The sequence below is a fragment of the Bos grunniens genome, chromosome 10, assembly GCF_055505025.1.
Source record: "Bos grunniens cultivar Pamir isolate PY7600 chromosome 10, Bosgru_T2T1.0, whole genome shotgun sequence".
NCBI lineage: Eukaryota > Metazoa > Chordata > Mammalia > Artiodactyla > Bovidae > Bos > Bos grunniens.
Window position 1 is genome coordinate 57,427,532 of NC_141174.1, and position 14,281 is coordinate 57,441,812.

At 48.0% G+C, this 14,281-nt stretch overlaps 1 protein-coding gene across 8 annotated transcripts in view; it reads right to left on the bottom strand.

The window, feature by feature from the left end:
- Nucleotides 1-14,281, bottom strand: part of DAPK2 (death associated protein kinase 2) — a 142,108-nt gene that overhangs the window by 107,192 nt on the left and 20,635 nt on the right. The window contains exon 3 of one of the 8 annotated variants that reach the window (XM_086321451.1): nucleotides 10,880-11,037. The exons of the other annotated variants lie outside the window; for them this stretch is intronic. The gene's annotated coding sequence lies outside the window, so the exon portion shown is untranslated. The remainder of the gene's footprint in view (nucleotides 1-10,879; nucleotides 11,038-14,281) is intronic. 8 annotated transcript variants of the gene reach the window in all.

The window sequence follows — 14,281 nt, forward strand, 5'->3', positions numbered from 1 at the left end:
TGCCCCTAATCCCTCCCAGCATCAGAGTCTTTTCCAATGAGTCAACTCTTCGCGTGAAGTGGCCAAAGTACTGGAGTTTCAGCTTTAGCATCATTCCTTCCAAAGAAATCCCAGGGCTGATCTCCTTTAGGATGGACTGGTTGGATCTCCTTGCAGCCCAAGGGACTCTCAAGAGTCTTCTCCAACACCACACTTCAAAAGCATCAATTCTTCAGCACTCAGCTTTCTTCACAGTCCAATTCTCACATCCATAAATGGCCACAGGAAAAACCATAGCCTTGACTAGACGAACCTTTGTTGGCAAAGTCATGTCTCTGCTTTTGAATATGCTATCTAGGTTGGTCATAACTTTTCTTCCAAGGAGTAAGCGTCTTTTAATTTCATGGCTGCAATCACCATCTGCAGTGATTTTGGAGCCCCCCAAAATAAAAGTCTGACACTGTTTCCACTGTTTCCCCATCTATTTCCTATGAAGTGATGGCACCAGATGCCATGATCTTAGTTTTCTGAATGTTGATCTTTAAGTCAACTTTTTCACTCTCCTCTTTCACTTTCATCAAGAGGCTTTTTAGTTCCTCTTCACATAAACTGTAAAGTACTATACAAATGAAGGTGATTATTACATTTATCACTTTATGTCAAAAAACAGACACTGGACTTCCCAGGTGGTCCAGTAGTTAAGAATCCTCTTGCCAATGCAGACACAGGTTTAATCCCGGATTCAGGAAGATTCACATGCCACAAGGCGGTTAAGCCTGTTAGCCACAACCACTGAGCCGGCGCTCCAGAGCCCATGGGCCACAACTACTGAAGACCCTGTACCTACAGCCCATTCTCCGCAGCAAGAGAAACCACCACACTAAGAAGTCTGTGCACCGCAGCTAGAGAGTAGCCCCTGGTCACCACAGCTAGAGAAAGCCCACATGCAGACACAAAGACACAGCGTGGCGCCCCCAAAACAAACAGAACAAAAAACAGACACATTGGTGTGAGCCTCAGAGGAGCCCAGACTCTCGAGCCGGGAGAATACAGATGCCTCTGCTCCTTTCAGTTTTGGTAACTTTGAAGCCTTCTCCATCAAATTGAAAAATCCTATATGGCTTTGCCAGGAAACCAAATATATTCTAGCCACAACTCTGGAGAACCACAAAATAAGTCATTCTATTATGGGTGCTGCTGGGCTTCAATCAACTCAGTTGCTTGGGCCAAAAACACAGTTTTTTAAAAACACCACATACCACCACAATTCAGCCCCTCCCCAAAAAAACACATATACTTTATCCTAAGAAAATAAAATAAGTGGTGTGAGTGTGTGTGGACTCACTCTGTTGTGCCCGAATCTGCGACTCCATGAACTGTAGCCCACCCTCTAGCCATGGGGTTTTCCAGACAAGGATACTGGATTGGTTGCCATTTCCTCCTCCAAGAGATCTTCACCAGGGATCAAACTCACGTCTCCTGTGCCTCCCGTGTGGCAGGAGGATTCTTTACCACTAAGCCACCCGAAAAGCCCAAAATAAGTGGAAACCAATTTTAACCAATGAACTCCAACTCTGAGGGATTCACTGTCGGAAGGCAGGCCTTCCCGGGTAAAGGCAGTGGGCAAAACACTCTCCAGTTAGTTTGAAGGCAGAGAGATTTCCAGGGGAGGTGGGTGAGGAAGCGAGGCTTCTGGCCAGTCCCAAGGACTCTGAGGACCACCTCTCTGGGTCCAAAAGCTGATTGCTCAGATTCAGAAAGCCAGCTACAAAGTCAAACCCCCATGGTACTCCTCTACTGGTTGTTTTAATCAGGGACAAAGTAGGCCTACAGTCCAGTTTCTCCTCCCCGAGAGGTTCTGATACTGCAGCCCCCAACTCTAACTGTCTCCCCCAACAAATGACCTCTGCCATCACACAAGCAATGATGAAGATGAAGGGACCATTGGACTGGTCAGGAGGACCCTCAAAGGAGGCTCAACTGCCCCATGGTTCCTGTGGCCCCAGTGCCCTCACTGGGTCACCCCAGGGCGAGGAGGGCAGATGCACCCACATGTGGGGACAGGGCTGATACATCAGGATCCTCATGCAGTTATTAGGTAGGTTCAGAAGTGCTGGGGAAGCACAAGCTGGAATCAAGATGGCGGGGGGAGATATCAATAACCTCAGATATGCAGACGACACCACCCTTATGGCAGAAAGTGAAGAGGAACTAAAGAGCCTCTTGATGAAAGTGAAAGAGGAGAGTGAAAAAGTTGGCTTAAAGCTCAAAGTTCAGAAAACGAAGATCATGGCATCTGGTCCCATCACTTCATGGGGAATAGATGGGGAAACAGTGGAAACAGTGTCAGACTTTATTTTGGGAGGGCTCCAAAATCAGTGCAGATTGTGACTGCAGCCATGAAATTAAAAGACGCTTACTCCTTGGAAGGAAAGTTATGACCAACCTAGATACCATATTCAAAAGCAGAAACATTACTTTGCCAACAAAGGTGTGTCTAGTCAAGGCTATGGTTTTTCCACTGGTCGTGTATGGATGTGAGAGTTGGACTGTGAAGAAAGCTGAGTGCCGAAGAATTGATGCTTTTGAACTGTGGTGCTGAAGACTCTTGAGAGTCCCTTGGACTGCAAGGAGATCCAACCAGTCCATCCTAAAGGAGATCAGTCCTGGGTGTTCATTGGAAGGACTGATGCTAAAGCTGAAACTCCAATACTTTGGCCACCTCATGCGAAGAGTTGACTCATTGGAAAAGACCCTGATGCTGAGAGGGATCGCGGGAAGGAGGAGAAGGGGACGGCAGAGGATGAGATGGCTGGATGGCATCACCGACTCAATGGACATGAGTTTGAGTGAACTCCGGGAGCTGGTGATGGACAGGGCGGCCTGCGTGCTGTGATTCATAGGGTCACAAAGAGTCGGACACGACTGAGCGACTGAACTGAACTGAACTGAACTGAACTGACTGAGTCACTCAGTCTTGCTCAGTCTTGTCTGACTCTTGCAGCCCCATGAACTGTAGCCCACCAGGCTACTCTGTCCGTGGGCTTTCCCAGGCAAGAATACTGGAGTGGGTTGCCATTTCCTTCTCCAGGGGATCTTCCTGACCCAGGGATCAAACCCGGGTCTCCGGCATTGCAGGCACTCTTTACTGACTGAGCCATGAGGGAAGCTCCATGTGGTTACTGGCCGATGCTCTCCACTTGGGGTTGCCTCCTCCTCCAAAGACCCTCCGCTCCGGATGGAGACTGCATGCACCTTGCTGTTAGCTCAGCCTCTCTCTGCAGATGTATGCTCTCCACTGTAAAACCCTAAACTGCTTGAGAGGCAGCCTGGCAGGGTGGGACGAGCACATGCTTCGCAGCCAGGCAGATGTGGGTTTGAAAACAGTCTGCTGGGCTCTGAAGTTTTTGTTTGTTTGTTTTTTAATAATTTTATTTATTTATTTACTTTTGGCTGCACTGGGTCTCTGTTGCTGCACGGGGGCCTTCTCCAGTTGCAGCAAGTGGAGGGAGGCTACTCTCTGGTTGTGGTGTGTGGGCTTCTCATTGCAGTGTCTTCTCTTATTGCAGAGCACGGCTTCTAGGGCACACAGGCTTCAGTAGTTGCGGCACATGGGCTCGGTAGTTGTGGCTCATGGACTTAGTTGCCTCATAGCATGTAGAATCTTCCCAGACCGGGGTTCAAACCTATGTTCCCTGCATTGGCAGGCGGGTTCTTCATCACCGGACCACCAGGGAAGTCTGCTCTGAAGTTGTGGGTATCACCTCTCACCTCCCTGCTTTCCTCATCCCTAAAAGGTAGCTAATGCGTATCACACAAAGTTTTGTAAGGATTAGTAATAACATGCAGACGGTTCCTGGGGTACAGTTGGTGCTTCAGATCAGATCAGATCAGTCGCTCAGTCGTGTCCGACTCTTTGCGACCCCATGAATCACAGCACGCCAGGCCTCTCTGTCCATCACCAACTCCCGGAGTTCACTCAGACTCATGTCCATCGAGTCAGTGATGCCATCCAGCCATCTCATCCTCTGTCGTCCCCTTCTCCTCTTGCCCCCAATCCCTCCCAGCATCAGAGTCTTTTCCAATGAGTCAACTCTTTGCATGAGGTGGCCAAAGTACTGGAGTTTCAGCTTTAGCATCATTCCTTCCAAAGAAATCCCAGGGCTGATCTTCTTCAGAATGGACTGGTTGGATCTCCTTGCAGTCCAAGGGACTCTCAAGTGTCTTCTCCAATACCACAGTTCCAAAGCATCAATTCTTCGGCGCTCAGCCTTCTTCACAGTCCAACTCTCACATCCATACGTGACCAATGGAAAAACCATAGCCTTGACTAGACGGACCTTTGTTGGCAAAGTCATGTCTCTGCTTTTGAATATGCTATCTAGGTTGGTCATAACTTTCCTTCCAAGGAGTAAGCGTCTTTTAATTTCATGGCTGCAGTCACCATCTGCAGTGATTTTGGAGCCCAGAAAAATAAAGTCTGACACTGTTTCCACTGTTTCCCATCAGTGATAATTATTATCATAATGGCACTCCCACCTGTGCCCTCCAAATTCTAAGGCCTGGGCCCTCCTCCATACCTGGCTTCTGTGACCTTACCAGAACCACTGGAAACACTTATGAGACTGCCCTATTCTCAGACCTGCCCAGATCTGGGCCAAGGCAGGCCTGGTCGCTGCAGAGTACAGGGCTGGCAAACAGAAGGCGCTCAAAGCAGTAAGTGTTTGTTGACACAGAAAAAAAAATCCTGCTCTCCCAAGTGACTGGAATTTTTTCCCACCACATTCCACTTTCATGGGTACAATCAATAAGTAAACACACTTAGATCAGGGTTTATTCTGAAGATAAACTTCTCTCATATGGACTTCTCTCGTTTTTTGATAGCCACGTTACCATACAACACCCAGCAGGCAAAACACAAAGACCTGAGGTACTTAGACAATTCTGAAAGTGACTTCTGACTCTGCAAAGAAGGGCATTTTATTCCTAAGACACTGTCTTTTTCTGATTACAAAAGCAATGTGATCATTTGGACAGTGTGAAAAACAGAAAAAAAAACCACACACATACCCCCAAAAATCAAATTATTGGCAATTTTACCATCTCTAGAGAACATCACGGTGCCTGTTTCGATGTATTTCCTTCCAGTCTTTTTTCTGTATGCTTCAAGAATGTATGAATCCATTCATTAAAAAATGAACCATGAGTAAGCAGCTGTGAATCAGCCATGAAACCTCCCTCCTCCTGTTGTCGGCTCTCCCCACCCCTAAACAACTTATTTGTCAGTGATACACCCACACATTGTGTAAATGCATCTTGTCTTATCAGTGCCTGTTGAACTTCTACCCTTGGAGTGAGTTAACACAGTCTTCTCTGCTTTCCATTTTTGTGCCACAGAGTCAGTATTTACTAGCTGTGTTGCTAAAACAGGCCCTGGGCATGGCCTCAATGCCACGCGTCCCTGTCTAATCTCTGCAGCAGCAGCCTCAGTGGCACCACAGGCTTTACTGTGTCCCGGGCCATGGCACTTGGTGAGTGACTCCTTCCCTGTTGAGCATGTGGCCTCTGACCCAGCAAGGATGCTTCACTTAATCATAAAGTCACAGGAGGCTAGTGCTGGAAGGCACTTAAACATTAGAGATGGGGAAACTGAGATGCCCTGGGGAGGGAAAGGATTTGCCTAATCACTTACAGCTTCAGAAGCAAACCTGGGATGCCTTCACTCCTATACCAGCTCTCTGCACGGTCTCATCAAATGCATCAACGTGGAGAAAGAACTGCAGGGGCAGTGGGGGACAGAACGCATTTCATCAGGACCGGAAACTGGGCCAGAGCTGCTCTAAGATGGTCTGTTTCACAGAGGAGTCTTCCCAGGACCGACCTGGTCTTTTACAATGATGATTCAGGTGATCCCATGGCATCAATCCTCTTGCCATTTGCTGGAATTCATTCATTCATTCATGTGTTCATATGACAACATTTTATGGTGCCCAGTCTTGGGAAAGTATTACTTGTTTCACCAAAGCAGTTTCATTGGCCCATATTTTCTCAAAGGATCTCTTAGCAGTTATCAAGAGACACACTAAACAACATCAGGTCCTACTGTATAGCACAGGGAACTATATTCAGTACCTTGCCTTGTAATAAATCATGAAGATTGTCCAACAGAATGGAATTCTCCAGGCAAGAATACTGGAATGGGTAGTCATTCCTTTCTCCAGGGGATCTTTCCGATCCAGAGATAAAACCCGGGTCTCCTGCATTGCAGGCAGATTCTTTACTGTCTGAACCACCAGGGATTCTATGGACAGAGGAGCCTGACGGGTTATAGTCCATGGCACTGCAAAGGGTCAGATACAGTTGAGTGACTTTCACTTTCAATAAACCATAATGGAAAAGAATATATATATATATATATATAGGGGGTGGGGGCGGGCTTCCCTGGTGGCTCAGTTGGTAAAGAACCCGCCTGCAATGCAGGGGACTGCCTACAATACTGGATATCCAGGTTTGATCCCTGGGTTGAGAACTCAGAGAAGAAAATGGCAACCCACTCAGTATTCTTGCCTAGAAAATCCCATGCACAGAGGAGCCTGGCGGGCTACAGTCCACAGGGTTGCAAAGAGCTGGACACAACTAAGTGACTAAACCACTACCACATGTGTGTGTGTACAACTGAATCACTTTGCTGTACAGAAAAGCTAACACAACATTATAAATCAACTAGACTTTAAAAATAAAGAGTGAGACTCATCAGGTAGCCTCAAGGAAGTCTGAGGCTTAAAAGAAATTATCTATAGGAAGGAAATGTAGGAGAATTATGGTTTGGGGGTAGATCGCTGATAGCAGGCCTCTGAAGGAAGTCCCTGTTCTTAAGAACACCTCAGACACTAACAGGAAGAAGTCAAAAGCAAAAGTGTGATATCAAATGCCTGGAGTGTTTCTGTGGAGTAGCAGAAAGAGAAAGTACTGGGAGCAAGGAGATCTGTATTCACATTCCACTTGCACCACCCAAATGCTGCATGGCCCAGAGAGGGTAAGCAGCTCGTCCAAAGTCAAACAGCAAAGTGGTGGCTAAAGTGGGGCTTGAATCAAGTCCTTTGCTTTAAGTCCATGGCTGATGGCCATGGGTGATGTCATGGGTGAATCTTTGCATTTCTCTCATTCTCAGTCCCGAGAAAGAAAGAACCACAACTTGGAACTTCCACAGCAGCTCCTCAGTTGAGATCAGTCGCTGTCCCCAAGGGGAAGCTCTGGCATCTTCTCTCTCTGGGCCTAGATACCCTGCTGGGGTTCGCAGGACCAGACTCAGACACTTCCTGGAGAAGCAGGAGCAGGACGGAGGCCACAGGCTAACACCAGTGCAGGAGGAAGCTGTAATGTGCAGCGACTCCAGCACACGAGAGAGGAGAACAAACGAGCTTTCTGTACAGCTGCTGGGATGTCAAACAGCTCTGCACACTTGCCCTGTTCCCCCGCCCCGCGCCCTCCAGGCAAGAAAACAAAGAAGGTCGTGTGAACAGGGCTGTGATGAAAATAATGCCGCTGCATTTCTACCTTCTTCTGGGCTTGGAAACACAAACTCAAACCCTCGAGAGCTCAGTGCTGGCTGAGCACAGTCTATGGTTACACCAGCCCCTGTGTTTGCTGAGTGCCTGCTATGGATCCAGCTCTAGGCTAGAGGTGGTGGGAACACTAAGAAGGATAAACCTTGACCTCTGTTTAAACGCGGCTCTCAGCCTGGCTCAGAATACAGAATGAACCTCCAGGAAACCTTCTACTTCAGAACAATTATGTATGGGGCAGTAACGGACTGAGTCAGCGACACCCTTCAGTTTCATCTTTCGACCACTTATCCCTGAACCTGTATCAGACAACCACAGGCAAGAGGTGGCTTAGACACTGGCCTTGAAGCTCTTACCTTGCAAGGAGGAAACTAAGATGGCGACAAAAACGGAAACTAAGCACATTAGAGAGATACACCATCTCCCCTCAGTGTGACCAATGCCAATGACTAGTAAAACTTTAATGGTCAGCTTAGACTTCTGTCCATCCCCTGCTTGCTACTCTGGGCTTGCCCACTGCTTCCCTATCAGAACCCGTCATCCAGTTTCTGGGGGACCCACCTCCACAAACACAACTTTCATTTTCCTGTCTATTTGCGGTGGCTCAAGTCCGCACTCACTGCTCAGCCTATTCAAATCCCACCCATTCTTCACTAAGCTCCCACCTCCCAAAATCTTTCCTGGCTGTTCCAGCCCACAGAAGCAGCCACGTTCCAAATCAGTATCATGTGGATTGTCTGCAAGTTCTTTTCACTGCGCTATGTTCTGACAGCTCTTGACTTCCTGCCAAGGAAGATATTCTCATGGGCTGTTTTGTTTGTTTGTGTGCCTCCACAACCTCTCTATAAGTTCCTAGAAAGCATAAACTATATCTTTGCACTCACTCCCCCTCCACCCTTCCTTATGTCCATCAAAGCATCTTCTACCCAATCGATGTTTTGATGGGTATTTCCTAGAAATATGGCATTTTCAAGTTGAGGAGGGGTGGAAATGGGACTAGGGGCTAGAGAAGAAGAGATATTTGATTAATGTCACAAAATAAAACCAGAATAGAGACCCTGGGAACCAGGTGAAACTAGAACTCATTCGAACATTTATTGGGCACCTACTATGTGCCTATCACTGGGTAAGACACTACGAGATGAAACAGAATGACTTCCAGAGCCTATGACCAGAAAGCTCCCTGGACTGCAAGTGGCCTTAGGGCAGCTGTTTGTTAAGGGGTGGTGCCAAAGAGGATAGAAGCACACTCACAGGCAAATAATGGCAACTAGAGAATCCATAACATACTGTAGGAATGTAGGACAAGAGCACCCAACCTTGCCTGCTGTCCACAGGCCTGTAGCTGTCAGGATAGGCTACTGGAAGGAAGCAGAACTTGGGAATGGGTAGAAGTGGAGCAGGGCTCCATATGTGGGTGAGACACAGATGACACAGGGAAGGCATGCCGAAAGGTGGTCACTGCAACAGAAAGTGAACCTAGAAGCCAGAAAGGAGTTAGCTTGTGGAACCACTGCATCTTCCATTCCCTGCTCAACCTACATTAAGCCTTAGACAGGGGCCCTTTAATTGGCTTTCAGCTGATATATCACTGGTTCAGGCAGACAGAGCTTTTTACCCAGCCATCTCCATAGCTTACTGTTTCTCAAGTACCATTCTGAAAGAAATGATCTTTTATTTTCTTCAAACTTTAAACTTTTTATTTTGTATTGGGATAAAGCCAATTAATGGGCTTCCCTGGTGGTTCAGCTGGTAAAGAATCTGCCTGCAATGCAGGAGACCTGGGTTTGATCTCTAGGTTAGGAAGATCCCCTGGAGAAGGGAACGGCTACCCACTCCAGTATTCTGGCCTGGAAAATTCCATGGACTGTATAGTCCATGGGGTCCCAAGAGTTGGACATGACTGAGCAACTTTAGCTTTCACTTTTCACATAGCCAATTAACAATGTTGTGATAGTTTCAGGCGAACAGTGAAGGGACTCAGCCATCCATATACACGTATCCATTCTTCCCCAAACCCCTCTTCCATCCAGGCTGCCACATAACATTGAGCAGAGTTCCCTACGCTATACAGTAGGTCCTTGTGTGTTATCCATTTTGAATATAGTCACATGTACATGACCTTCCCAAACTCCCTAACTATACCTTTCCCTCCAGCAACCATAAATTGGAAGACAGAGTCTTAACCACTAACTGCCAAGGAAGTCCCCCAAGAAACAAATTTTTGACTATGCATTGGAGGGGGGTGATTCAGCTCTCCTGGAGATGGTCCAGCCACAGGCCCTCCTGGAGGGTAACAGCACAGAGAACCAGGAGCACTGGGGCTGGAGGGGAGGGTGGAGCCAAACCGGCTTAGCCAGGGCCCCAACATGCTTCCTGACCAGCAGGGAGCTGAAATCTCAGAGACATGTGTGGACCCCAGGAAGGCTCTTATATCAGGGCTCAGCTGAGACATCAGAAAGAATTTCATAATCGCAAACTCTAGAAACACTGCTGACTTAGCTGAGTCCAAAGGTGTGTTCTACAATCTCTTTACAAAATCTTTTCAAGATTGCTACCTAGACCTGTGTTTACAAAGCCCTGTGCACACACAGCCTTACTTCCACTCCAACTGGCCTCCCCGCTCTCAAGAGGAGGAGCTGGGTCTTTGTGCCTCTGTTTCCTTTTCTGTAAAATGGGGACAGTGACCTGCCTACCTGCCCACCTACCCCACCGTGGAGGCTCATGATCAAATGACGTAACAGAGGAGAAGCTGCCTGACCCAGCTCCCCACTATGAGCTCTTCAAAACAATGGCCCACTGGGCTTCAAGCATCATCCTGCCCATATCTGCAACCATTTGCTGGGTACTTCCCACATGTCAGGATATGCCCCTTATATCTGTGCCAGGGAACAGGAAACGTGTCATTTTGAAAGCTGCTCAGAACTGTTATCCTAGTAAGAAAGACAAAAGGCTGCATCATGGGGAAGGGGGTTGGTCAGAGATGGCTTTTTATATAGGAAGAACTTTAAAGGGTCTTTGATTCTAGAAAAGAGATGCCCAAGGCCCTTTCAGGGAGAGGTTGTAATAAGAATCTAAACTTCCTACATGTGAAAGAATAGGGGGTCTCTTAAGGGGTAAGTATAAGGGCAGTAGCAGATTTGGGATTAAGGTCCTGGAAGACCCCAGCATCGTGGCAGAGGTCAGGAGTCAGAGGAGCAGAGGTGTCCGCTACCCCTCTTTTAAGGTGTTTCCTTTTCTGTGCAGAAATGCCTCTCACTACCCCCACACCTTCCATGAAACTCAGTTTACCCGGCAACCAGTCTCAGGGACAAGGCAGGCCCTTGGAAACCGACCTGAGTCCATGCCTGAGACAGGGTCACAGAGGAAGTGCTGGTTTGTCTTGAAGGAGGAAGGGGTCCGTGAGTCCAAGGTCCTGAGGCATCAAAGAGGGTGTGAGCACTCCTTGGAGAGACCCAGAAATGCTGAGTCAGGAACAGGATTTCCTGTTGCCCTGGAATGGAATGCTCATTATTCTTATTTGAACAGTAAAAGAGAGGATCCCAGGAGGCTGGAAAACAGCCCCGTGAAACAGGGACCATCTCAGGACAAAGAAACGGAGCCCAGCAGAGTGAAGCTGCCCGAGGTCACAGCAGCAGAGCCAGGCTTGCACCTGGGCCTGGGGGCTAGGGCTCATCAGCCTCCTGCTCCTAGCCCGTCCTCCTACTGGGGCCCTCCGCTGCCTCTCAGCCATGCTTCTTGCCCCTGCCCTGCTCCAAAAGACCAGTAGGAGTGACTTCCCTGGTGGTCCAGTGGCTAAGACTCCATACTCCCAAAGCACAGGGCCCGGGTTCGATCCCTGATCAGGAAATTAGATCCCACAGGCTGCATGCCACAACTAAGACCCAGAGCAGCCAAATAAAAATAAATAAATAAATAAATAATGGGTAGGAGCAATTCAATGGCACCCCACTCCTGTAGTCTTGCCTGGAAAATCCCATGGACCGAGGAGCCTGGTAGGCTGAAGTCCATGGGGTTGCTAAGAGTCGGACATGACTGGCGACTTCACTTTCACTTTTCACTTTCATGCATTGGAGAAGGAAATGGCAACCCACTCCAGTGTTCTTGCCTGGAGAATCCCAGGGACGGGGGAGCCTGGTGGGCTGCCGTCTATGGGGTCACACAGAGTCGGACATGACTGAAGCGACTCAGCAGCAGCAGCAGCAGCAGGAGCAATTCATCCTAGAACCAGACTGCAGACCCTCAGCAGTCAAGTTCTCCTTTTTAGCTGGTGGGCCCTGAGCCCAGGGTGACCAATGAACCTCGCTTCCAGGAGGGGAGGATAATTCATCACCCTCTGGGCCCTGTGGCCAGGCCACCAGGGGCCAGCACATCAGGATTCAAGAATATGGTTTTGAGGCTTAGATGCGGGCAGCAGGAGATGGGGTTGGGCAGGGAAGCAGGGCCAGCCATGGACATGGATGAAACAATGACCACTGGGCTCTCAGCAGATTCCACTGAAAACCAGCAAAAGCACTAAACAACAGTACCACCTCCTCCCCTGTTCTCTGGAGGGGACCCGAGGGTCACAGGCAAAAAGAAAACCCGAGGCAACTTGGTGCCTCACAGAGAGCACTGGACCAGAAGTCAGAAGTCATGGGTTTGAATCCCAGCTCTGACGCTTCCCTCAGCAGATTAGTTAGGTTCTCCAAGCTTCAGTTTCCTCATCTGCAAAATGGGAGAAACACCTGCCACCCTGTAGGGCTGCAAGAGGATTAAATTAGGTAATGGCCGTGACCAGAGCAGGACCTGCTCTAGAGAAGGTGCACAGTCCCCAGTGCCCAGAGCTCTCTTCCCTTCTTCCACCCCAGCACTTCCCGCGGGACAAGACAGGACAGGACTCCGGGACGTGGACAGTGGTTCTGAAACTGGGCTTCTGGGAGGCTCCTCTCAGGCTGTTGGACAGAGGGCAGGGAAGGAAGGCAGGCGGACCTCTGTTCTCTTCTCCCTCCTCTCCAGTAACCGCACCTTCACTTTGATGTGTTTCTAGTCTGTCCTCTAACCCAGAAGAAGCCACTTTTTTAAAGTTTTGCTGCTTAAATAGTAAACGACTCTGGAGTAGGTCAGGAGCAGACATACTTTTCCCACACGGGGCCTGACTATAAATATTTTAGGCTTTGAGGGCCAGGAATGAAAATCAAGGATATTATATAACAAAGGAGAAAATGAAATTTCCATAAAATTTAAATTGATGAAGCTCAAAATATGGTAAGAATTGAGTTTATACAATTTTATTTTGTTTTCTGAAATAGGTCTTCCAATGGGAAGAATGAAAATTGGTGGGGGGCGAGGGGGTGACATTTTGTTTAATTGGGGCCCAATGTTAGCGTCCAACCAACAAATTTATTGGAACTGCTCATCTGTAAAACTCATTCTTAGCTCCAGGGCCACTCAAAATAGGTGGCAAACTGGATTTGGCTGTAGGGCTGTCCTAGCCATTCACCCCCTGGACTGCACAAGGTAGGAGCCCTCGCAGGGTACAGCTGGGCTCTAAGGCCTGTTGAAGACTGCGCTGGGGGCTGGAGGAATCTCCACGAGAGAGACTGTCAAGGCTGCTGCATCTTCTCTGTGGGAGGCCCTCACATGACTTCTCACCTGCACTGCCAGAGCCCTGGCGCTTTACTGAGCTGATGGTTACCTGAGGCCCTAACTCCTACCCCTGGCCTCGGCTCTTACCCCTCAACTTGATCTCCCCAGCAATGGAGAGTACAGGGAAACCAAACTCTCTCCTTTGCCCTCATAACACACCTCTCCCCAAGCACTGCCTCTCCCAACAGCATCTCTCAGAAAGCTTTCTTACAGAACCATTGCAGCCGGCTTCTAAAAGTAGAGACAGGGACTTCCCCGGTGGTCCAGCAGCTAAGACTTCATGCTCCCAAGGCAGGGGGCCCAGGTTTGGTCCCTGCTCAGGGAACTTGATCCCACATGGTGCAACTAAAAGATTCCACATGCTGCAACTAAGACATGGCACAGCTAGTTAGCTAGCTAGCTAAACAAGTAAGTAAATAAATAAATAAATGTAGAGACAAAGAAGAGGAACACTTTGCTGGAGTTCTGGGGCTCCCCAAAGACCTTGAATCCCCTCTACTTCTGGGAGAAGGAAGGCAACACCATCAGCCTCCAGGGGAGACCTCTGTCTCTGGCCCTGATGGGACCTATTTTCATCACTTATAAAAGAGGAATGATTACATTTGCCTTGCCCACCTTGTGTTGCTATCAGAACATCAAATTATCTATGAAAATAAAATAGAAACACCATGAAAAAAGTTAAAGTAGCAAAGAGAACAAGATCTGGCATGAAGGGAAAAGCACAGAAGACTTCAACCACTTTAAATTCTTCCACAGTGAAAACACTAAGTATCTTCACAAAACTCTTAAGCTACCGAAAATACCCCGAAACTGTGAAAGAGTATTGGCAAAGCCAGAAGGAAATATGCTGGTGACCTAGTAAACAGGTTCAGTATTTCTAGTTTTAACTACTATCAATCAGCCACAACCTTTGACCTGGTATTCTACCCCTGGGAATAGGCTTGGCAAAAATAATGCAGAGAGAGGAAATTCAACAAATACACTCATAGAAACACTTATTTTTAGTTGTGAAAAACAACAGGGTGAGTTAAGTAAATGGGGGATGTTTATATAGCAGAGTAATATGATGTTAGTGAAAATATGTGGACTGTATCTATTTTTTCTAAAGA